The sequence below is a fragment of the Calonectris borealis genome, chromosome 20 (genome assembly GCF_964195595.1).
Source record: "Calonectris borealis chromosome 20, bCalBor7.hap1.2, whole genome shotgun sequence".
Lineage (NCBI taxonomy): Eukaryota > Metazoa > Chordata > Aves > Procellariiformes > Procellariidae > Calonectris > Calonectris borealis.
Window position 1 is genome coordinate 13,199,480 of NC_134331.1, and position 25,131 is coordinate 13,224,610.

At 53.9% G+C, this 25,131-nt stretch overlaps 1 protein-coding gene across 7 annotated transcripts in view; it reads left to right on the top strand.

Moving 5' to 3' along the window:
* Window positions 1-25,131, top strand: part of TNRC6C (trinucleotide repeat containing adaptor 6C) — a 331,542-nt gene that overhangs the window by 197,033 nt on the left and 109,378 nt on the right. Inside the window, exons 1-2 of one of the 7 annotated variants that reach the window (XM_075169889.1) lie at window positions 21,807-22,716; window positions 22,821-23,441. The exons of 1 other annotated variant lie outside the window; for it this stretch is intronic. The gene's annotated coding sequence lies outside the window, so the exon portion shown is untranslated. Of the gene's footprint in view, window positions 1-21,806; window positions 23,442-24,699; window positions 25,059-25,131 lie in introns of those variants that run through there. 5 more of the 7 variants (XM_075169891.1, XM_075169892.1, XM_075169893.1 and 2 more) reach the window with 5 other exon arrangements.

Sequence of the window (25,131 nt, forward strand, 5' to 3'; positions counted from 1 at the left end):
CACCCCTGCAGCCGCAGCTTGCAAAAACACTCCAGGTCCAGCGGGCAAAACCCCTGATGCAATCCCAGGCCTTTTGGAGGAAAAGTCGCGGTGCTGGTTAACTCCGGCTCCTCCGTTCCTCTGTGCTGTGAAGTGTGAAAGGGATCAAGTCAAAGCCTCAGATGGAAAGTGCCAGCCAAGTTCAAAGCGTGGCCGTGTTAGTCCAGCTGTTCTTACTGCAGTAAATGGGCGTCTGAACTTTAATGAGGTAACTTCCTTGAATCTTGCCTGTGCGCGGCCCCAGGTGGCTTATCTAAGGTAACATGAACAATACGAACAAGATAAGACAAGGCTGTTAGCCCCAAACAATATTATCAGCCTGTGATTTTAGCTGCCTACCTACTCCATCCTGACAGCGAGGGATAAAAGAAAACCTAAAACTCCAGCCTTGGAGACTTATAAAAGCCGTGTTAAAACCCGTACGAGAGCCCCAAGAAGAAATATTATCCTGGCTGGGGGAAGGGGGTGGAGGAGAATCAAGGGCACCAAGAAGAAAATACAGCTCACGGTTGAGGGAGTTGGTTTTTTCCTCCTTTGCAAATGTGTTCTTGCTCATTTCATTGTGAGCACCGCGATATATTATCAGCTTTCACGGAAGTGAAGAGTCGTCGGGGTTTCATTAGTTATGTTTATGCCAATAGAAATAAATCTTTGCAGTCGTCAGAACAGGTTTGTTCATACTCCCGGCCCCGTCTAGGGAATTTCTCTGGCCACATCCCTGTTGTGCTGGTGGAGCAGATACAGTTTGAGATATACTTTGGCCTTATTGATTTGAAGGCTTCTTCATTACTTCTCCAGCACTGCAGATCAATAGCTGTGCCTAGAGCAGTATAATGGATTTTTTTAAAAAATCAATTAAACAGAATATTTTTAACACAGCCTAGTGCGAAATTCTGTTGCGTTTTGATATGTGTGGTTTAAGCGTTGCTGCTCTTGTCTGCCGGCCCGTACTAAGGGATGGGAGTCTTTGTTTCGGCGTCCGAGTACTGTGGTATCCACGCTTAACCTCCAAAGGAGGAGGAACGGCTCAAGATTAGAAACAAGAACCACCCAGCTTTTCTCCTTTGAAACCGATATTCATCACTGCAGCCTCGCTAGAAAGTGAAATAATGTTTGTGGTCTTAGCTCAATCCCCAGTGGACAATAATTCAGTTAAAACATACCAAAATCTGTCATGCTTTTTCCTTGCTCCGTGCCTCTGAACACAAGGAGATGAGCTCCTTTTAAATTAGCTTTCATGCTCGAAGGGTCTCCTTGTGCGTGCAGAGCCCCATCCTCTCCCCCCTGGGGCCGGTGACAAATTCCCTGTTGCTTTTGGTGGCCCGGGACGGGGGTCAGGCAGCAGCGTGGCCGGAGGGCAGCCCCCGGGCTCGCTGCCAGCCCGGGCTGGGAAAAGCCCCCCCGCAGCCGCTCCTGTCCCGAGGTCCCGTGGGACCACGCAGAGGGGGTGTCCTGGCCCTGGAGCCGGCCGTGCAGCTTTGGCGGCTGCGAAGCTTCTCTGTCAGATTTTTGCAGCAGTGCAAGTGGTTAACCCGGTATAGCAGAGGTGGGTAAATCCTTATGGCAAGGAAAACACTTATTTTTCAAAAGCTTTTTCCCAGTGGAAGGATGCAATGCAGGACTCTGGTGGTGTTCTGAATGGTGGTGCTCAGTGAGATCTTCTCCAGTCACCAGGTCCCCCAGGTGGGGCCACTTCAGATGATCTTACAGGAAGCTAAAACCAAATTTCCCCACCTTTATTCTTCCTTCTCCTTCCTTCCAACCTTCTCCAGCTCAACACCAGTTCTGGGCTGCCTCTCAGCCCCCAGCCACTCTCCCACCATTTCTTCATAAGACAGGGCTTGAATTATTTCTTTGAAATATTTGCATGTCAAATGACACAGGTGGCTATTTTCAGAACCTGCATTTTCAGGTCCCAGCACAGCAGCTGCAGCCACGTTGGGTGCGTTTGGTCGGAGCCTTTTTGCTTTGCAAAGTGCAAATATTTGTGGACACGATTACCAATGCACTTAGACCTGATCCTGGAGGCTGCCAGGTTGTGGGGGTTTCTCACCGACTTGAACTAGGTCTGCGCGTGTGGAGTCAACACACCAAAGCCTTATGGCAGAGTCAGATCCACCCCCGACGTCGGGGTGCCCGTAGTGCATCACCAAGCCAGGCGGCCGCAGCCCCATTCCCAGAGAGACGCTCTCCCAGCGGGTGATCTGGAGGAGCTAGACCCCTCTGCATCGCTGCTGCAGGAGCAGTCAGTTGGCCAGGGAGGAAGCCAAGAGAGGCGAACCTGACGTAGCCAGTTCCTAAGATGTCTGCAGCTGGGAGGTCTGGAAACCTCCTGGTTTTCTTCCTTCTGTCATCCATGTGTGTTGGGGATGTGAGAACCACTTCCAGAAAGCCATTGCTTCCCTCTGCTCCCCCATTTTTATGCTTTAACATCTCGGGCAGTCCAAAGAGTTGGCCTTTTACTAAAAAAAGTTATTTAAACCCGGAATGGGAAAAGGAGCGAGGCAGAGCCTGGTGCTGCGGAGCACTTGGATTGGAGCCCACCCAGCCCGTCCTACCCCGGCAGCTCAAGTTTAAAGCCAGGAGAGGGTGTCTTCTGCGCGGATGCAAACTGGGTAAGAGAAAAACCACCGGAGAGCCGACAGGTCTGTCTCCAGCGGCGGCGGCGAGCGCGGTGCCGCAGGGGGGGTTTGGCTGGGGGCTGCCAGCCGCGGGTGGGCTGTGTCAGCGGAGCAGGTCGGGGCGGTGGCACTCGCACCCGCGCTCTATTCATTCATTTTTCATGCCTCATTTTCAGGCCTGCCTGATTTATGAACCTCATTCTTCCTTCCCCTTGGTTTAAATTTATCTTCCGAAAACAAAGCCAGGGTTTAGAGCAGACCCTCCCTTCCCTTGAGACAGAGGAGCCTGAGTTGGTTTAAGGCCACCGGCTTTAGCAAGGGCACAGGCGCTGTCCTGGGGACCCGGGAGCCTCTCGGGCGAGCAGCTGCCACCAAAAGTTACGTCCTCGCTGCCCCGGCTCCCACGTTCGCCCCAGCGCCCATCCAGACCCGGGCAAGAGCTAAGCCAGCAGAAAGCCGCCCCGTTTGCCAGCAGCCAGGTTTCCCCGGGAAGCACCGGAGCTGAAATCTGGAGCGGGCTGGGAAACCAGGGGAGGAAAGGCTGTGAGATGGGGGAGCACAGAGACAAGGGGGGCAGCTCGATGCTGTAGGGATGGGAGGTCTCCTGCCCCGGAGAGGCTGGTCCCGCTGTCCCACGAGTGACAGCCCCAGAGAGCCCGGCCGGCCCCACCGCGCTCGCTAACCCAGCGGGGACCATCGCAGGGGCCCCAGCTCCCCCCTCCCGCAGCCATCGGGGCGGCTGCAGGTCCTGGTCGATGGCAGCAGCACGCCTTGACATCCTGCACCAACGCAGCTCCGCTGGAATCGCCCCTTCTCCCTGCGGATCGGGAATAGGCACAAATTACCCACCACAGCCCCCCGTGTTCCTCATAGACAACAGGGGAGCAGAGTCACGAGCCGAGGTGCTCTGATTTAGAGGGAAAGAACAGCCCGTGGACCTGGGACGGGGCTTCAGTCTGCTGCGGTGGCATCGCTGGGGCTGCTGGGTCACACGGAGGTGTCCCCTAGCAGTCAGGCAGGTGGCCTTCGCCCCGGGCAGCTTTGGCGGTTCAAGGCTGGCTGGGTTTTGCCTTTTGGACGCTGGAGGACTGAGGCGAGCCTCTGGCCTCCCAAGGGTCATCGGGATCCCGCAGCAACCTTCTCCACTGCGGGCCCCAGCGGTGTGAGCGCTGCGGGACAGCATTTCCCACGGGTGGCCCTGCCCCGGCACCGGTCCCGGTGTGCCCATGCGTCTTCTGCCGGGCAGCGCTGACCTTCTGATGGTGCTGGCAATGCCAGCGCTACGGATAATTTCTCAGGGTGCTAAGAAGAGACTTTGTTATTAGGGAGCTTTTCTTCCCAGTTATTTTTCAGCTAATTTTCCCCCCGTTCTTAATTTGCGCCTCGCTCCTCGGAGTCGTTTCAGATCTGTCAAGCGCTCTCTGTGAAATGCTTGTTTTTGTTTGACTAACACGTTCTGGGGGAGGGGGACGCGCGGTGCTTTGGAAGAGTGGGTCTGTTTGCTTTGGTGATAGCAGTGATATTTGGGAGAGACAGATGGAAGGCACTTTTTATTTTCTGCAGACACTTCATGATCCAAGCTGCTCATATTGTATAAGAGAGGCCAGATGCCTTGTTAATTCATAGACATGTTTACAGCATGGAGCTTCTAATAGGTGAATATGAATACTAAATAGTGATTAGTGCTTGTCTGACAGACGTCTCCCTCCTGACTGAAATTGGATCTAAGTTTGACCTTTGGTGAGGGAGGAAGGTATTCTGGTATATAATAAGCTGCTTTTTTTTTTTCTGTCTTCTCTGCATGTAGAAAGACAAATCCTTTTCCTTCCCGTTGAAGGATGTATTTGCCCTAAAGACGCACCAGCCTGCCCAGCCGGGCTGAGCCCCCCTGGTCCTGTGTCGCTGCGGGAACAGAGGTGAAAACGCCCGGCTGGGTATTGGGGACCGCGTGTTAAGTGCCGAGTGTGCACCTGATGGGAAGGACGGCGTTTGGGCTTTCTGGAGAGGTAGCGAGGAGCACGGCGGCTTTTCCCTTGCACCGATGGGCTTTTCTGGGATGCTCTGGGTTGGACAAGAGCCGGTGCAACCCACGGCTGAGCATCCCGGGCAGGGGGCGAGGGCCGGTGCCTCGGGGTCCTGACACCAAACCAAACACACAGGATGAAAGGATTATAGGCAGAAGAAGGGAGAGGCAATAGGGAGAGAAAAAAGATTAGCAGAGAGACTTAATTTAAGAATAATCCCCAGCACTGCTGGTGAAAGGGGCCACCAGCTTTCTAAGAGGGTGGACCACAGTGCCAGGACCCTGTTTGTCCCGTCCCCGGGGCTTTGTATCGCCTCCCTGCCAGACCCGAAACTATCGTGTACATGAAAAACCCATCTAGGAGCAGCATCCAATGTGTGCTTAATTGTCCCTGACGTGGTGTGTAACACCCGAAAACGAGAGGGTGGCCGGCACCCCGGGAGGGTGGCCGGCACCCCGGGAGGGGAGCGCTGCCCAGGCACAAGGCTGGGCGGCTCCGGGGGCGGCAGAGCTGGGAGGACGGTTTGTGGAGTGAAAGTGAGGAAAGCAGAAGCAGGTCTCAAAAGTAGATTTTTGTTGGTAAACTGCTCTTTAAGATCAGCAAGCACGGACTTCTCATCTTTTCTTAAGGAATCACTCCCAGTTTGGGAACGGCAGACTGCCTCTGGGTGGTCTGCAAAGCTGAGGGAGAATTGCGAGGGGACGGCTGGCTGGCAGCGACGTCCCCGCGGCTGGGGCTGCGCCACTTCTCCCCGGGGACTTGCTCGGTGGCACGGCGCCTGCAGGACCTGCGAAACGGAGCAGGGCACCCGCACAGCCCCGGGGAGCCCCACGGGTGCCTGCCCAGCCGCAGCGAGTCCGAGGCACCCCAGGAGCATCACCTTGACCCCGCCATCTCTCTCACGGCACGAGGCGTCTCCCAGTCTGCTCTGGTCGGGAGAGTTTTGTGATGCCCAGCGAGGTTTCGGGAAGAAGTGAAGATGCTGAGGGAAACCTGGGCGTGCAACAGTCCCGCGCCCAGCCTTTTTGGCTGCGCGAAGTGGCCGCGGCGAGGGGCACTCCTGCGCCAGGGCTGGGCACGTCCAGACGGAGGGACGGCCCTAAGCCAGCAGCGAGCGGAGGCAGCCGGGGGGAGAGGGGGTCAGGCCCTACGTCCCCAGCCGGGCTCTCCACCTCCAGCCTGGCCCTGCACGGGTCACGGTGCAAGGCAGCGGCTCTTATAATGTCTCTGCATTACCGGAGCATCCTTTTATACGTGCAAAATCATCTGACGCCCTTCTGAGGCACTTTTAAGGCTGCTTTGGGGCCGAGGGACAGCCGTTACCAACCAGCAATCATCCCATTAAGCTGAGTGGAGTTGCACCCCAGATAAGGGAGACGGAGCCCAGCCCGGCACCCGCCATCCTCCGACCCCTTCCCGGCACACGGCGGTTCCCAGTCGAGGCTGCTCCTCGTTTTCCAAGCGCCTGGCTTCGGCACCCAGTTCCCACCAGCTAAGGAGAGCGAAGGGTCTGACTCCTGCGGCAGCCACGCTGACTCGGAGCCCGACAAACAGAGCGGCCGGTTCCCCCAGAGATGCAAACCCAGCCTGCCGCTTGTGATCACGGCGGGGTGCAGCGCTCGGCTTGACTTGCTTTTATCCCTTTCCTTTTCACTTCATCCTTAAAATTAGTTGTTAAGTTTATTCCCCAATTAGACCAGGGTAGGATAAAATGTTTGCTTTGGGGGATTTTTAAAATTTTTTTTCTTTTAAAGGCTTGCTCTTGCTGTGAATTTATTGGGTATTGCTGACTGCAGAGGAAATCTTGTGGTTTTTTCTTTCCCTGCTTGTTGTTCAGATGTGAAGGTGCAGAGGACGTCTCAACCCTTGAGTGAGCTCAGCTCTCGCACCAGGCAAAGAGAGCACAGCTGGTTGAGCAAAATCAGCCCACGACTCTCGTTTCTGATCTCAGCCTCCCCTCTGCTCGGACTGGAGGCTGCAGCAGGAATGCGGTTTTGGCAAACAACCTCAAAAAGTAAATTGCTTGCTCTGTGGACCGAAAAACACACTCTTTCTCCTCTAACCGCTGCCTCTCTGCAGGGAAACAAGCCGATAAATGAACAAGAGAAGAGACCTGGTCTGGAGAGCTTAGCAAAGCAAAAAGGCGGCGGCTCGTGGGGGTGTTCCTGCAGGCTGGCGGGGCTGGTGCTGCAGCCGTGCTCTCACCCTGGGACCAGCCTCTGCCGCTGGAGAGGAGGGGAAAAGGGATTTGCTCCATAAAACACCATTAAGGACTTTGCTTTAGTATCAGCTGAGTGCACTTTGGTGGCTGTAAATCAAACGATGTGTATATACTATGAATTTTGTACGTATATGGTTTGTTTGCATGTGTATATGCAACGCATGTAAGCTTGCTGCAGGTTCTTCAGCGGCAGACTCTGCCTCCTTCCAGCTGGAAGGCAACAAGCCCGCAGCACCTTGCACTGGCATTAGTGCCTTCCCCAGGCCCAGACTTCCCGGGGCGTTCGCCGGTGCTGGGCTGGTGCAGGCAGCGCGGGCAGCCGCCCGGGGCGACGCCTGCCCGCTCCCACCGCCGGAGGCTGCGCCTGGGCCAGCCCGCATCGCTTCCCAAAGCGATGGTCTGGCAAATTCTGCCCCGGGTCCCTCGGGTGCTCTGGGCTGGACGGGACGAGGGGGCTGTGGCTCCCGGGGCAGAGGGGTCGAGGCCTCCCCGCGACGCCCGGGAGCGCAGAAGGGCAGAGCTGGTTTCGGGGCAGAGGCTGGCTCTCGCTAAGGCTGTTTCTGACCTCCAGCCCGGTTTTTGTGCGAGCTCTTTGCTGATCGCGTGGCCATACTGCTGTGGCTTGCAGTCGTGCCCTGCTCTCTGCTTGCATGTGTTCAAAACCCTCTGGGGCCGCAGGCAGGCGAAATGTCCTCTTTTTCACCAAGGCACAGAACGACTCCTTCGTTCTGCGTCTGTAACGTTGACACGGGGGCCCCGGCTGCCGCGCTGGGCTCTGGCTCTGAACTTTGCCAAAAAAATGATGGTGTTTGGAGCTGGGATTTTGGCTCGGACCCATCTTGAGTAATATTGTTTCTCTCGCTTTTGAAACCATAATGCATTGCACTTGGTGGTGATGTCAGGTACTTGGGGATTATAATTACTGTGTAACCCGGCAGCCTGGAGAGAGATGTCTCAGGAGGGGCAGCCTGGGGGGAAGGAAAGTTAGCTCTTTATGAAATGCAGATGGTTTTAAACAGCTGTAATTAACTGGACTGGATGCAGAGCATTGCAGATATATAAGCTAAATAGGCTTTTGTTTTTAAATGTTTGCTGTACTTCAAGGGGTCACTCAATTTGTAGTGCACGACTTCAGCCCCGTCCGCGCTGCCCCCAGCATCGCCCTCCTGCTTCGGGCTCAGATCCTGTCGTGGTGCTTCTTCCTCCCCGTTCCAAACGCTGAGGACCACCTAGCCCCCGCGTGCAGGGCTGTGGCCCTCGGCCCCATCCCTCGGCACGGCTCAGCCTGGAAACCGGCTTTGGGAGGATGCGGAGAACGAGGCAAGATGGGCAGCGTGGAAAAGAAAAACAAAACCCCCCAGCGCTCGTAGCTGAATAGGAGCGAGCTCTCCAACCCCAAGTTATGAATTTTGTCAATGAAATTAGCCAACAATGTTTGGGAAAGAATAAAAATAAAGCAGTGAGGGCTCAAAGAAAAACTAGCAGAGCCCTGGCGTGAATGGGGGCTTTGTTCGGCCCCGGTCCCTTCAATAGGCAGCCTGAAACCCTGTGAGTCACTGCGCGCTGCCGGCCAGGCGCGGGGCCTCCCTTAATGGGCCAGTGGAAAAATCTGCCTTGCTCTCATTTGACAGGCTAACCAGCGAAAGAATAAAGTTAATTTACTGTTAAAGTTAATTTGTGGGTAAGAGAAGGAAACGAGAAGCATGTTCTAATAAACGCCGCAGCAGAGAGGCTGCAGCGAGGGGTGTCCGAGGCGAGGGCTGTCCCTTTCCCCGCGAATAACGGGGTTCGTTACACCCGGCGTCTCACAGCACGTCTGGGCAGCGTCAGGCACAGCCCGGGGACCCCGGTAATACCCCCTGCGGGGAGAAACCGCCTTTAGGTAGGAAATTCCTGGTATGGCAGGGGTGTGATGCCGGTGCCGGGGATGCAGGGATGGGTGTGAGCCCAGCCACGTCCTCGGCTGCGCCTTCCCGGGCAGCACCAAGCCGGTGTCGGAGCTGTCGATGTCTGTCAGCGCGGGCTGGCTCTGCGGCCTGGCTCACGTCCCAGCAGCTGAAGGGCAGGCAGGTAGCCCACCTTCGGTTGGAGCAGCTATGTTTTGTGGGCTCTGCCGGGGCCGTGCGAAGCGGTGCGTTCCCGGGCTGCGATTTCATCCCCGGCCACACATTCAAACCTGCGGAGAATTGGGACGGGCTCCCCGCGCCCTGCCAGCTCGCACGGCGCACACCCGTAGGAAACCGCCACGGGGAACAGGTACCGTTTTGTGCAAAATCGCTTTTGTGCCTAACGCGGGCTTTTGCACGCGCAGACGCCCCGCGCGCGTTTTTCTGGGAGTAGCTGCTGTTTCCAAACAAAGGGCTCCTTTCTTCCCAGCAAGCAGAGGTAGCTGCTGTGAGCTGCACACAACCTGCTCCAGCCTTTGTTCTGCGGTACCTAACACACCCTGTTACTTGGTGCTTGGCATCCTACGAATACACAGCGGAAAAAAGATGGTCCATCCCCCGCGGGGCTCGGCGGAGCTGCCTCGCTTTGTCCCACCCTTGTCCGTGGCCCTTCCCGCAGCCGGGGATGCCCCAGCTGAGGGGGTGGCTGTGCAGGGTGAAGGATTCCCCGCCTGGCACCCACCCGGCGTGTCGGGAGATGTGCATGCACCCGGCCCCCGGCACGCCGCCACGCAGCCGTGCATTCAGACAGGCACGGCTTGTCTTCGGAGGTTGTGCCAAGCAGGGGAAATTAGGGCGTTTCCGAGCCTATCCGGCTTGCTGCAGCGGGGGAGCGCGGCAGCGGAGCCGCTCAGCCCCTCGACGGCGGACCGGGGCCCGTCCCGTGAGCCGGGGCAGAAGCCCGGCGTCGGCGGGGGCTCTGCCGCAGCCCAGCGAGCGGAGGTTGGGTCGTATCACCTTCCTCGCCACGTAAGCCGGTATCTAATGAAGCAGAGATCGTTTCTGGATCACATGTTGTTGGGGAGGAAATCGTAATAATGTGCTACAATATTTTAAAATCTGGGTTAAGCCCAGGAACGGCACGGCAGAGGTAACCGTTGGGCAGCCAGCAAAGCTGTAACATCTCCCCTTCCCAGCTTCGAGAGGCCATGTTGTGACCAAAGTAATCCTCCTTTCTGCTCACATCACCTTTCCGGATTTATCATTTTAATGTTCTCTGGGCCACCAAGCCCCACAGCTGTAAATTAATTTTTAAAGTAATACAGGTTTTAAAACTTCCATCTGCTTTAATGAGCTTGGGGGAATCCTGTTGTATTAAAAAACATGCATGCAATTATTTTTCCATCTTGGGTTTCGCCAGTTCCCAGCACCACTCTGCGATGACATCTTCTTCCCCTCTCAAAAGTGTTTTCTTGTGATAATGTGGCATTGTATCCTGATGGTGTGTGTTTTGCCGCACGTGGGCAAGGCTAGAGAGGACTTCTCTAAGGACGAGGCAGTATCATTAGCAGGTCCCTCGGTGGCTTCCCAGTCACCTTTCCATTAATCCAGTTCTGCATCACAGAATTACGACGCGGCTAATGAACAGCTCCAGCGCCGGGAGCCTGGAGGTACGGTATTAACCGGACGTCTCTTTGAACTGCCTGATTTCTGGTGGGAAAACTTCATGGAAAAACGAGATTGTGTTTGTTTTCACAGCCTTCTGCATCTGTTTTTAAATATTTGCTCACAGTAGTTCTGGTTTTTTTTCTTTTTTTTTTATTAGCAATTAGCCTAATAAGCCACCTTTGCATTGCTCCGCATGTAGATTAACTACTTCAGAGAGTACAAAATAAACATTTTGCAATGCATGCATGTATCTTCTGGAAAAGATGAGTAACCTGCTTCCACAGAGACGAAGTCCTCCTAACATCAGGGTTTTGCTCTAATCATTAGTGCCCGAGATTTTTTTTCCCTTTTACTTCCCTTAAGACAACTTCTTACAGCATTCGTTAACCTGAATTTTTAACACAATTAATTCTTATTTAGCCAGTGCATTCAAAATGATGTTCTTTATAAGTAAGTAACAAACAAATAGCCCAGGAATGTGCAACTTCCTTCTGGTACCTGAGCATTTAGAAGATTCACCTCTGCTGAGATCAGGCGGAGTTAGGCAACTCGGACAGATTTCAGCTGTTGCATTAAAAATGAGTCTATAAGAGACAGTCCTTCCTGCAGCCCATGGGTGAGCTGGGTCTTCTGGAGGGACAGGAGATGTAGCATCCGAAAAGAGCACACGTACCCAAGAGTCGGTGTGCTGTGTTGCCTGCCCTTACCGCCTGATGCAAATCACGTTTAATAGCAAAACCAGTGACTAAACTATTCCTGATCCTGATGCTGTCTCGAGCTGTAAAGGCAAAGCACCAGGCAGCGCTGCCGTCTCTTTGGTACCTCCGTCCTCCTCGCTGCCAGCCGGGACGCAGGCAGCAAGCGCTCCCGCAGTGCTCCGCGGCAGCAACGCTGGAGGGCAGTGAGCGGGCACCAGGGACCCAGACGCCCTCGGAAGAGGCGACTCTTCCAGTTTGGGGCTGAAACCCACAGCTGGGCTGGGTGGGACAGACTTGTGGGTGATGCTGCTTGTGCCATCACTTTACCGCAGAATGGGAAGACACCACCCGCATAGGTGACATCAGCTTGATTTTTCTGAGCTTTCAGGTAACTTCTGAGTGAGTTGTTCCAGAACCAGTGGGATAAATTAAGCCTTTCCTCCAAATCTGACACAAGCCCCTATCTCTTGCCTGCTGGAAGAGCTCCAGCACCTCCATCTCCTCTTGCCATCCTCTGGGCAAGCGGTGGCACGGCCAGGACCGTGCAGAGCAGCCCGGAGCCACCTGGCCGGCTGTCAGCCGAAGCAGGAGCAGAGCCAACGAGTCACTCTGCAGCTCGGTGGGGACCCTCCTCTAGTCTTTTTTCCCCTTACATGCAAAATTCGTAGGATCTTAACATCTTCCTGACTTCCCCGTCAAGCACAGTAAATGCTGTTTTCCAAAATGAGTGGGGGGCAGTGGGAAGAAACCGGCAGCACGACTGCGCGAGTTCGATCTCTTTGGCAAATCAGGTTAAAACCAAGCAAGTGGTTTGTGCTTATTCCTTGCCATTGCAGCATTGCCGCTCCTGCCAGAGCCCCTCCCTGCCCCCAGAGCAGAGCTCCGGGATGCAGACATCTACATTTTCACGTTGAATTTTGCTGTTCAGCTTGAGCTACCTGGCACTGATTCGAAGGCACTGAGCACAAGCAAAGCCCTGAAACTGCAGCCAAAAATCAGGCCCCGGGCGAGCGGTGCCGAGTGTCCGAAATGACCCGAGGCGGTCGGGAGCGCGGGCTGCCCCTCCCTCCGCACCCCGCGCCGAGCCCCCCGGGACGTGCCCTAATAAGATCAGTCCTGCGGCGTGTTTCCCGAGCAGCGGGAACAATGAGCCTCTGTCCCACAGGCCGCCGCAGTGAGAACACGAACCAGACCGAAAAAAAAGAGCGGGGGGAAAAAAAGAAAAAAAAGCGGGGGGGAGGAGAAAGATCTCCCTCTTCAGCAGAGCTGCGCTCGCAGTCCCCTCCCGCCGTAGCAAAGCTGAAACGCTGGGTGCCTACGCCGCAGCCAGACAATAAGTTACCAGTGCTGGTGAAGGACAGCGTGGTTTTTTTCCAGCAGAAAGCTTTAACCCCCCCCTCCAGGGACCCCTTGGCTGCGTCTCATGCCCGTTTCCAGAGCCGGTGACAGATTCCACATCACCGCGCAGGAATTTCCTTTCCCTCCCAGAGATAAGGGGCCGGGCTGGGCGGTGCTCCCCCCGCTCCGGCGGCAGCTCCGGCCGGCCCGCACCGCGCCGGCCCCGCGGCGTGGGCTCTTCCCTCCTGCCAGAGGGCTTTGCCGTGCTGCCCCCGGGCCGGCAGCAGCCTCCTCCCGCTGAGGAGGTCGGTGGTCCTCCGCACGGCCAACCGGTGAAACGGAGGTCGGTTCATCGTTGGGCACCGGACTGTCTTAAAACCCCGTTTTGCTGTTGCCCAAGGCTCTCGCCTAAATGCCAGCTGCAGGTTCCTGGGGGATTTGATCTTTCTCCCACCCTCGTGGCCAGGACAAGCCAGAGGTTTCCCGCAGCCCCTGCCTCCGGGCCGGCTCCCCAAAACGCTCCTCTCCTCGGGGAGCCGGCCCGCAGCGGAGCCAAGGGGTCCACGACGCGGTGACGACCTCGGACCAGCCGGGCTGTGCTGGCCCCACGGCCTGTGGATTTTTCTTTGGAGAGGTTTTTAGGAGAGAAGTTCTCCTAAAAAGTCCTTCAAGTGTGGCACGAATTGTGCTCCTCCCCTGCTGGTTTTTTACCTGAAGCTTTCCCCAGGGCCAAGCGATTAGTTTGTGTGACTCAGTAGCTTTGATGGAGCAGCGCTGATTTACACCAGTTGATGAGCTCCTCTGATTTTCTTACAGAAAATCACTGTTAGGCTGTTACACTTAACCTGTACTAAACTGTGCATGAATGATTTATTGTGTACTTCTCATGCAAATGACATTAATAGACTCTGTCATACATAGAAGAAGATGCCAGAAGATTACTAAAAGCTGCTGCACTTAAAAATGTTCCAGAAGAAAATAATGTCTTATATTGTACTACCTGAGAAATACATCTGACTCCCCTCGAAGGCACGTACGGGAGAGAACAGTGTGAAGGGTGCGTTGCATCGCATTGTGCGTGAAGAGCCTGGAGGCTTTAACAGAAAAGCTACAAGAAGTATTTTAAAAGAATATCTATTGATAACCAGAGCGGCATTACAGGGAAGGAGAGAACCGTTTTCCCCACGTATCTTGCTCAGCCCGACTCATGATCCAGGAGTGTTTGATGACTTCAGGATCAGACTGCAAAGAAGCAGCAAACCAAAAGCAGTCCTGTCTAATTAACGGAACATATTTACATGTGTAAAACTCTCCTGTAGTCCTCGTAATGACTAATGCATAATTATGCACAGACAAATCCCCACAGTAAACACAAATATTTTTGTTTGTGATTATTTATCTCAGGAGAGCTTAGCAATTTGTCAGGGCTTTGCTGAGCCGCTCAGCCGAGCCGAGCGAGGCGTGGGCTGCAGGTGACGGCCCCGGGACACCCCGGGAGCCCTTTTAACCTTGCAGCAATAGGGGAGGGCAGCTTTCTGCTTCCAAAACGTTTTTGCACTGAGAAATGTAGATTTGGATCAAAACAAAGTATTTTGCAAGTTTATTCCAATTTCACGGAAATACCGTGGTTCCCCCCAAGTTTAGACAACATTCACAACCTTTTGATACCACAGCCCTCTTTCTTATGCGCTGCCTCCCCCAGACTGCCGGGGTGGGAACGGGCGCACGTGTACCCACAGTGTCTCGATGTTTGTCCACCAAGAAAAGCCATTTCCCGGCGGCTCCTTCCTCTGCCCAGGTGCAGTTATCCGAACTGCCCAGCTGAGCTGCAGGAGGCAAGTAGGACAGGCATCCTCGAGGATGCAGCATCCTCCAGCGCGCTGTGGAGGGGATGTCTGTCGAGGAAAGGGACATCCTCCAGCGGCCAGCTCGCTTGGTCCCTTCACCGTGAGAGGACCAGCAGCTTCCTGCAGGGAAATACTGTATTCTTCCAGTGCCTGCAGGAGCAAGGATGAAAAAACACATGGAAAAAAAATCATCCTTGTAGCCAATTTGGAATGAAGATTTTAGCTGGGATGGAGAGAGTCTATTGGCACGGCGATCCATGCACCACGCGTGCTGGGGAGCCAAGGAGCACTGAACAGAGCAGAAAGCAAGAGCGCTTGCAGGGTATAAAAATGTAGTTTTAAAGTCTTACCACCGGCCTCAGTGGATGCCAGATTCTCATACTTTGACTTCAGCTTTTGTTGTCCACTGGTTCGCCCCAGGGCGTTTCACAGCTCAGCAGCAGGGATGGACACATCTCCCCTACGCACACGCTGACCGATGCGTGTTTGACACCGGCTCTGATGTCCCCCGGTTTCAGTGGGACATCTGTACCAGAAATCCGTAGTGCCTTCCTCTTCCGCAGCGCGCGATGGTGGTCTGCAGAGACGGGGGGGGAAAGCATGAGGTTCCCAAGCCGACACCGCGGCTCCTCGTGGGCAGGTACAGGCAGCGGTGGGGACATGGGGGAGCTCTGATCCACCCCGCTGGTGTCACGTCTCCTCCCTGACCGTGCCACCTCCCTGCCTGGGAGCAGCGTGGGCATCTCGCCCTGCGCCGGTGCCTGCGCAGTGCACGGAGCCTCCCCGAACCTCTCCGGAGTCACCAGGCTCCCGGTCTGCTCTCCGAGTCCTCTGTGCCATGTCATCTTAATCCGTGGAGCCATGCAACCCCTAGTGATAAATTCATCACTTAGTCAATGGCTTTCCTCCTAAAATCCTCTTCAGGGAACAATTCTCCTATGCCTGATACAGTGACTAATTGATAACTTTCTTTAAGGGGACTGCATGATAACTTTCTTTAAAGCAGTATTTTATGATCAGTGGGTTTTCCAAGGAGCGTGCTGCTCTCTTAATTCTCACCTTCGTTATTTTAATACCTCTGCAAAATGGATTTCTAATGGATCTATATTGCCATAAAACTTTAGGGATGGTGGGTGGGCGTCAATAAATTCTTTGCAATCCGAGTGACTCCGCCAGCCGGGAGGGAGCAGAGTGACAGGCACTGAGGAGAAGCCAGGTCTTAACTCAGGACTGCAGCTTCCAGCGGCGTGACCTTCCCTGATTTGACCCCATCCTGCTGTCCCTGAACACCTTGCAAAACTTCATTAAGCAACATGACTAGTATCTGTCACAAGCAATTCTTTCTCTCCTACCTCCTCGCCCCAGGGATAAATCATATCAGCTCTGTCAGGAATACAGAAGCTGCCCTAGGTACAATCCAACCCAAAGTGTTGATACCTGGTAAGTCTGTGCAGAATAACAGTCACCACATCAGAGCAAAGATCCCAAGGCAGGCAATAAATGTACATTATATTGCCATCAACCCCCTTCAAAACGTTCTCTGCTACCAGCGGGGTGGAAGGCAGCAGCCACTACCCCCAGCTTAAGCAGAGATAGAAAGAAGTGGATGTTATGGCCCTCGGAAAATACGGGGAGATTTTAGAGAGGTCAAAGTATTCCTTTGATGATTAGCTTTGATGAGGACATGGGGAAAAACTCTTTTACCATTGGATCCATCACCTGGTCTCATGAAAAGTGCTCAAGAATCTTATTTTTGTCTCATCCAGGTTCTTGGCTAGAATCACTCATTTTTACCTTGGACATTGAAGTAGCGGGCCCAGCACTGGCTTAGACACAAGCTCAGCCGTAAGCACCCGCCGTTCCGCCACCCTTCGCCCTGAAGAGCTCCCAGGAACGGGAGGTGTTGGGGCCAGGGCGATGCCTGCACTTCCTAGCGCGCGGCATAGCGGAGTCCCCTGCCAGAGGCGCAGGAGACCCGCGCAGACGCGTTGGCTTGTTTCATTGCTGGCATTGGGGTCCGGCTGTCATCGATGGAGCCCTGCTGCAAAACCCCACAGGGCTGCTGTTTGTGCTAACAAAACGGTGTTCGGCTGCCGCTGGTGTTGCAGAGGCAGCAAGGGGACGGCGCCTGGCCTGAGGACTTGGGTTTCTTTTTTTTCTGAAGTATTTGCAAGTCCTTTCACCACTGTTTTGATAGCTGGTTGGGTGCTAGAAGATACTCTCCTCCCTACCACTTGTTTCAGAAGAATTTTCGTCCCTTGGGTTTTTCGTTCTGGTGCAGCTGTTTGCGCCGTCCATGCCAAAAAAGGTCAGACTGGTATATACAGCAAATTGACCTTTTTGTGGACTGCCTCCGACTCTGCTTTATTTCCACCAGGATAAGAGACTTGCAAATAGGTAGGAAAACCAAAAGCATCTTGAGTTTTGAGCACCTCAGGATAACAGCTCCCAGTGCTTTCCATACATGCATGAGGCTCTGTGTGGGATGAAGATAAAAATCAACAATCTGAAGGACACGCCGTAAAAACTTTTTCTGAAAGGCCTTTTCAGTAAAGAGGCACTGGCACCTTCCTCCCAGTTCATTGAAAGGTTGGGTAATGGTTGTTTTTTCCCTTTCTGCTGCAGGATTTTTATTACAGACACTTGGCTCGGCGTCCCCCCGTCAGCCTGCAGTGCCAGATGTAACTTCAGTATTTCACTGGGGTTTTGCACACTCGGTGGTGGGTTTCCTGTAACGTCTGCAGCCGTGCCTGGCTGATGAGCACTCTCTGTGCCACCAGAACAGCCTATGACATCCCTCTGCTTGTTCCAACCCCTTGCACCAATAAATGATGTCCACGAAGGTAAAAAACAGAGGAAGAGAAACCTATTCTTGGACACACTTTTACTATGAGGAGCATGATGCATCTCTGCACATTTTCCCAGCCTCTAGACTTAACTCGGGGTGCTGCGTTCACATGTTGCAACCTCTAAAACGTCGCTTCCTCTCCCCCAGGGTAAGCTATAGGGTAAGCTATAGGGTCAAGTCCTGGGCTCTGCCCCCTGTGTTCGGGGCAGATTATGTATTTAATGTTAAACAGCTATTGATAATAAGCAGAACGTGTTAGCACAGCGGCTGTGTGCCGTGGCAAGTAGGGTAGAGAGTCATGCGCTTCTTGCTTGCTTTTTGGCCTCAGGACACTTGTGTTCTTGTTTATACAATAGCTCTGCTTGGAGAGCAAGAATAAAAAATACCTTGTTTTTCCCCCTTACCAGAGTGCTGTTTAGCATCATGCTACATCTCTCTCGTGGGAAATACAGGTTAGAGTCGCTCAGGTTGGGGAGGGAATTGAATCCAGATGTTACCTTTTCTGGGCAAGTGTTTGAAGTAAGGGGTTATTGTACAAAAAAGTGGACTGACATCCAACCTAGGGGTAATAGATGGGCTTTCAGACTCCTGTGATGATGCTCGCTGCAGTGCGTTTGCTGATGTTAAACATCTGTGCCAGAGACGGGGCATGTTTTCAGGAGTCCTTTCTGCTTTAGGCCAGCGCCACGGAGAGGACATTTCATAGCTGGACACAACCACCCCGATGTGGTTGTCTCTTATCGGGGCATGGTCCCACCAAGTGGGCAAAGAACAGTTATTCTTTTTGCATGAAAATGTGGGGAGAGAAACGTAAGTTATGAAAATGAGTTTTTCCATAAAAAGAATTACCTGTAAGTTCATTTAAGCGTTCACCCCAAAGATGCAGTTGTGGTAGGGTGGCCAGGAGGGATGCGTTTGCATCCTTCAGAGGGAATGGACTCAATGGAAGTGTCTCGCACATCCATAACTCCCTTGGAAGCCTGGGGAAGAGCCTGTTGTGTCCCGGATCCTGCCCTCCCAGTGCGGCCATATCTAAAACCCTGCCTCCGAGCATCAGCCCAGACAAGGGAGGGCTTTGGAGGTGTAGCTTCCCCTTGTGTGGGGAAATCTTGTTCAGGGTCAGACACCAGGCTCTCCTTAAGGCATGAGGTTGCATTTGTCATTAAAGCATGGCTAGTGCTGGTGTCAGGCTTTGAGATTAATTTTGTGTGTGTTTGTTATTGCTTGATAAGGAGTGCTTGGTGTGACTATTTTAACCCACTTTTGTGCGTGGTTGGATCATAGGAAAATAAGCAAGAGGTGTAAAGTCTACAGTGGACGAATACTTTGCATGAAGACCTCTGCTCAGCTTAGCTTTGTCTCTCTCAGCAAAGATAACACCATATCTGTGTGGTTCCTCACACTCACGTCCATCCGTTCAACGTGTCCAGCCCCCTGCGAACATTTTGGTCACAGCCCCGAGTCACGGGCGTATTGAGAAATTTGAGGTTTACAAGGCAGCGGTGCAAGCGCAGGAATTCCTCCTCCTCTGCGAGCAATGAACCGCTGGCATCATATGTCCCTTTTCCTTCCCTTCACACTAGATCACATCTGTTCTTACTCATGTGTGACAAAAAAAGACTACCTGAGCGCCGGGGGGAAGGAGGGAGTTCACAGCCAGCAGCGGATGCCCGAAGCGGTGGCTCCCATGCCGGAGCAGCTCTGGGAAACAAAGCTGGAGAAGCCTGCGCCCCGCCGGGGTCCTGCGACGGGGGCTCAGCTCAGGACGAGGGGGCTGTTAGGGGACAGATGTACCGTACGTGGTGCCAGCAGTCACCAGCCGCTGCAAAGCTTCAGCCCACGGCGCTGGGGCTGCAAACGCGCCCGGGATCTCTGCGAGCTCCCAGGGAGCACGGCCAAGGGAGCGGGGAGGGCAAAACGCGCCGGAGGGAGACCAAAGCAGGGGAAAAAAAATGAAATTTGCATTGCATAAAGGCCTGTATTTAATGGTGAAAGAGTTGAGGTAAGAAAGGAATGATTTACTAGAATGCATTTTTACCCGTTACAGATAGTTTTTCAGAACATGGGTATCAAACACAACGGGCTCTCTGTGTCTGTGCGGCTGGGCTTACATCATGCTTTTTATGGTAATTTTGCCAGGGCCAAGAAAACATATTAGTACACAAATCACTTTCAGTTTTCTTCCATTTTGACATTTCAGGGTCTCCAGCAACTTGGCATCACTCTGCGGAGCCAGCCATTCTTGGAAATATTTGTGTGTTAAAAGTGTGTTTTGAATTACAAATATTTGCACATTCACAACACATAACTTAGGGCCACGTTTGACCAGGAACATTCCTCTGTGCAATTGCCAAGCGGAGTTTTTGGTCTCGGGCAGCCGCCTGTAGGTACATTACGAGTATGAGGGTGCTTGTCCCAAACGCAGGCGAAAAGGGCAGGCGGCTTTAGCTGTTCTGCTTCTTTGGGGTGGTTGGCTTATCAGAAGTGCAAAACCTCTTTCGAAAGCAGCAGTGTGGCAACCTCCTGCTGCTCTGGGGCAGTCTTTGTGGGAAGGCATCCACAGGTGCTGACCTCCATTTAAGAAAGGAGAGGACGCGGGGAGCTGCGCTGACCGCTCCTGCAGCGGCACCGGTGCTGCTCCTGAGATTGCACAAGCCAAGGAGCACAAGGGCATTTTCACCCTAGTCCAGGTCTGCCACTGTCGTGGTGTATGAATTCACTCCTGGTGAAAGGTGCCAGACTGACATGCAAAACATGGAGAAAAAAAAGCCTTGCTCTTAATAATTTTTCTCCTTTCTTTGCGCTGATAAAGTACAATGGGACTTTAAATCTGATTTTTATAACATTTTGCATATATAGAGATCATGGTCTGCCCTGGAGAAGACACTTCGTTCTGACTACAATGATCCGATCTTTCATATTTTATTATTTCTTGTCTTCCCCGTAGCATTTCTGATGCATTCTGGCACAATATGGGCTCCCTCCAGTGGTCAAGGGACTCCGGGCTCCTGCTGCCGCTTGCCCGGGCGCGGGGGCTGGCAGGGTGCCTTTGGTGCACGGCATCACAAATCGGCATAGAAATCATACTGGGACTGTACTTTTCTTATTTCCCCCCTCTCCTGCTGTGTGTGTCATCCCACTTGCGATAGTAAACGCCCTGCTCTGTAACCCACAGTCAATTAATATTTCAGTGGAACGGCCTGCGCAAGTAAAGATTCAGGCTTTAGAGTTCCTTGCAGTTCCCAAAATGTTCACTGCAGAAGGGGGAGAGGAGAGAGAACCGGAGAGGATCTGCTGAAAGACCTAGACACAACAATTTTTAGCAAAAATGACTCATTTTTGCATTCCGCTCTTCCCGTGGTACTTTGAGAATAGATCCCGACTTGCTCCTCAAACCTGCCAACAGCTAACGGGGTTATTGCGGGGGGTAAACCAGGCCCTCTGCAACGCTGCATTTCGTCTCCCCCCTCCTAGGTCCAAGATTCCCATCCTCCCCCCCCTCTGCTTAGCCACCAGTTCGTTTAAAACATTGCAATTATTTTTTGTAGGCCCCTCGGTAGGGACAGGGACCCCCTCCCACGGCCTAACCTGACCCGAGGGGCCTGCAGAGCGATTTAGGAGTGCTGGGCCATGGCTGTGTGTACAGTCTGCCCCAAGCGTATAGACGCGTATGTGTGTATATACATATGTGCATACGTACATACGGGTGTATCTACTCAAAGACACAGGCAGCTGTGCACGTGTCTGTCACTATACGTGCCAGGGTACACTGGACACATGTCTAACGGCGAGGGACCCCGTCCTGCACCTCAGGGTGCAGCGGGGCCCTGTTCCACACCCCCGCTGCCGGCCTCTCCTCGCTACTCCGTGCCCGCCCCCGCAGCGTGGCCCCCCACTCGCGGGGTGGTGCAGTGTGGTGTTTGTTTGCACGGGGGGGGTGAATGCACGGACACCCATTTGGCCCGGGGGGGTGTGGTGTGGATGCACCGACACCCGTTTGCACGGGGGGTGTGGATGCAGCGACACCCGTTTGCACGGGGGGGGTGGATGTACCGACACCCGTTTGCCCGGGGGGGGTGGATGCACCGGAACCCGTTTGCACGGGGGGGTGGATGCACCGGGACCCGTTTGCACGGGGGGGGGGGTGTATGCACCGGAACCTGTTTGCACGGGGGGTGGATGCACCGACACCCGTTTGCACGGGGGGGTGGATGCACCGGGACCCGTTTGCACGGGGGGGGGGTGTATGCACCGGAACCTGTTTGCACGGGGGGTGGATGCACCGACACCCGTTTGCACGGGGGGGGGCTGGATGCACCGGAACCTGTTTGCACGGGGGGGTGGATGCACCGGGACCCGTTTGCGCGGGGGGGTGAGGCTCTCCGCACCCTTTGCCGGGGGGGCAGCTCTCCCCCCTCTCCTCCCCCCCCCCGCAGGGCGCGCGCTGCGCGCGGCGGCGGGGAGGAGGGCGCGCGCCGCCGCGGGGGGGGCGGGGCCGGGAGCGCGCGGCCTCGCCGCTCTTTGGCTCCGGCCGCCGCGCTCATTTGCATGTGGCGGGGGCTCCCCCTGTCACGTGGCCGCGCGCGGGCCGGAGGGGAGGGGGCGGAGGCGGGGGAGGCAGACTTCCTGTTTGAGGTCAGCGCGGGGAGGGGAGGGGGAGCGCGCGGCGAAGCCTCCCCGCGGTCTCGCGCTGCCTGGCGGGGCTCTTGTCAGTTAGCAACAAAATGGCCGCGGTGGCAGCAGCTCTGCTCCCGAGGACGGCGGCGGCGGCGGCGTCCGTGGCGGTGGCGGCAGCGGCGGCGGCAGCGGCGGCGCGGAGGAGCGGGGGACTGGCCCGGCAGCACTGAGCCTGGCACCGCCTGCCTGCGAGCGGACGAGGCGAGAGCGAGCGGGAGAGACGGAGAGAGGCGCTGCGGCCCCCCCCCACACCCCAGCCTCCGCCAGCGAGCCCGGCTGACCGACCGACTCTGCCCGAGGCGCTGCTGCAGCCCCCTGGGGAGACGCTGCGGCCTCGGCCCCCGGCCCGCCCCGCTCCCCGCCTCCTCCCGGGGGCGCCCGGGTGCCTGCCCCCCGGCGAGGGGCTCCGCTGCCGCAGCCTCCCGCTGCCCACCCCCCGCCCGGAGACCCGGCCGGATCCCTCCGGAGGAGACGGAGAGAGCCCGCGGGATCTCTCCTGCCCCCGGCTCCCCTGTGCGAGCGAGGCAGACAGACTGTTGGGCTTCCCCACTCCCCCCGTCGCGTCCCCCCCCGCCGTGAAAGACTTTGCTGGATCCTCCTCCTCGGATCCCCTCCCCGCGCTCGCTCCTTCCTGCGAGAGAGGCTGCTGGATCCTCCTCCCGCCCGAGAGGCTGCTGGATCGCTCCGCCGGGGTCCCTGCGAGAGAGACGCGGGTCCTCCTCCTCCCCTGAGAGACTGCTGCGGATCCTCCGCCCCTCCTCGGATCGCCCTGGAGCGAGAGACTCGGCGGGATCCTCCTCCTGCCCGGAGCCCCATGTGAGGCTCCGGATCCCCCGTGGCTCCGTGGTGGTTTGTTTTTTTTTTTTCTTTTTTTTGAAGGGGGGATCCATCTTAAAACTATTTTCTGGGTCCCAGTTTCTCTTTTTAATTTGCACTTTTTAAAAACCCCTCAGATGCTCCTCCATGTGGACTGAGAACCCATCAAGACACACACACGAGAACTCATCCCGATCAACTCCAAATCGTGGCTTTCGTCGGTTTTGCTGCAACTCATAAAAGCGAACTTGTATTTAAGACACACTCGTGCAAAAATTTAGCTGGGGACTTTAAGGTGTATTTTGTCTTGGTTTCTTCGTCTTGTTTGGTTTTTTTGGTTGTTTTTTTTATTTTTTTTTGCTTCACTGGAAATCAAAAGCTTGTTTTGGAATTGGACCTGCCTTTGCTGCACTTCTCCTCTGGGCTGGATAACACTGAAGCTCTTTGCTTTTCTACTTGGATAGTGTTTTCTTGTTGATCTGTTGTTTTTTTCTTCTCCTGTGTGGCAGACTTTTTTTTTTTGAGGGGGGGTAAACAAACGACAACAACAAAAAAAAAAACTTAATTTTTTTGGCCGTGTGAGATTTTTTCGTATTCAGATTCGTGAAATACGGGTACACTTACAAACAAAAAAGAAGCATTAAAATAAGAAAGGAACACGTCAGAAAGGCCCCTACACGGTAGACAAAATACTCGTTTCCTTACAGCAAGACTGAATCGAAAGCTGCCAAAGAGCCCCATAAAGAAAAGACTAAAAGGTAAGAAGGGGTAATAGCCTCTCTTAATCTGGGCATGGTAGAAGTTAGCAGTGGAAGAGACCTGCTAAGCCAGTGCATACCTCCTTTTCTCACACGTCTAAACCAGTTTTTTTTTTTTAAAAAAAACACCACAAAACACTTCAAAATCCATTTATTTTCATCAGCTATCTTTTGTTGCTTCAAACAACTTGCCGAAATATTCTTTTACATGATAGAATTAATTCCGTATTTTTCTGTGTACCTTTTCCCAGCTCAAATAGCTGCTGTGCGCAAAATAGCGAGCAGAAGTGCCGTGTTGTGCCACTTAAACATTCAGCCCGCTTCTGCTGCAGCCGTGACCGAGTGCACTTGCTTTACAGCTTACACGTGTGAACGTTATTGAGAGCGTGTTGGAAATGGTCCCGAGTCTGCAAAATGAGCGGTGCGGGCATGGGCAGCAGCTTTGAGGCTCCAGCGCCGTCCTTCATGGCTGCTGTCTGTTACGAGTGAAAATCTCTAGATCCGTTTTGGTTTTTCTCTCTCTTGAACTACTGTAATTTTCTCCTGAGCGTTCAGAGAGAGATCTTCCTCTAAACCTGAAATGTCCGGTGGGAGAGCGCGTTAAACAGAGTTCGTGCTTTTAACTGCGAGGCTGAAGGGGAGGAAAACAGGGAGGGTTCAGCTGTTAGCCTGAGAAATCTTGAAACACTGGAAGTTTATTAATTGTTTGAATCATCTTTGTTTGTATCACAAGTTTGTGTCAGAGGTTAATCTTCTTAATATGTAATTAGTTGAAGGTCCAATTATGGGATTTATTGCACTTAATTGTTCCCCCCCCCTTTTCCATTAAATATAATACTGCTAGTCTTACTTTGTGGCTGCTTCATTTTCTGCTACAACTCGAGTGTTTCTGTGAGAAGACATTTATTCAATTAATGTAACAGTTTAAATTTAGAAGTAATCTTTACTACGTCATACCCGAATCTTGCATATTTTTCCTCTCGTATGCATATGTATGTGTCTGACGAATTTACGCCAATTTATATACTGAAATGTGCTCTGGACATTAGGCCAGTTAAGGTAATTAAAACCGCAGTAACTGCCGGTGTTAGTGGTGCTCGGTGATGCAGAGCCGTGGGTCGGCCGTGCTCTCTGGGCCTGGGGACACGCAGGGGTGGAGGGGCAGGAGGACGTTGCTCTGCTCTGGGCGTTGCTCCGGAAGAAAGTGATGTCTTTAAAACCGTGCCCTAATTACATACGGTGGGTGGGGTTTTGGGTTCACCTACGACTGAGAATTAAAATGCAGTTTCCCATCGGATAATTACTTTTTTATCGTTTCAAAAAAGTAGTGGAAAGGTACACTCTGATTCTCGCTGCTTCCTCCATGTTTTCCAAGGAGGTAGTGGGTGACCTGCAGCGGGTGCAACCTGTGCTTACCAAGTCACATAGTTTGCCGTAATTGCGGTTCCTCAAAGTGGGAAAGCCCTCGGGTATTTGTGTGGCTACTTCAGGGTGTTACTTGTGAACTCGAAATGGTGTGCTGAGGAACCTGCGCCCGCATGCACTGCTGCTTCTGCTCCGGCTTCTGGAATCATTTCCAGAATGTTAAAGCATCAATGTCAGACTTGCACACAGCTGGTGAGGAGAAACTGCTTTAGCCTGTGGGAGGCTTGTTCTTTAATTTGTGGGACTGATGTTGCTTTTTGGGGGT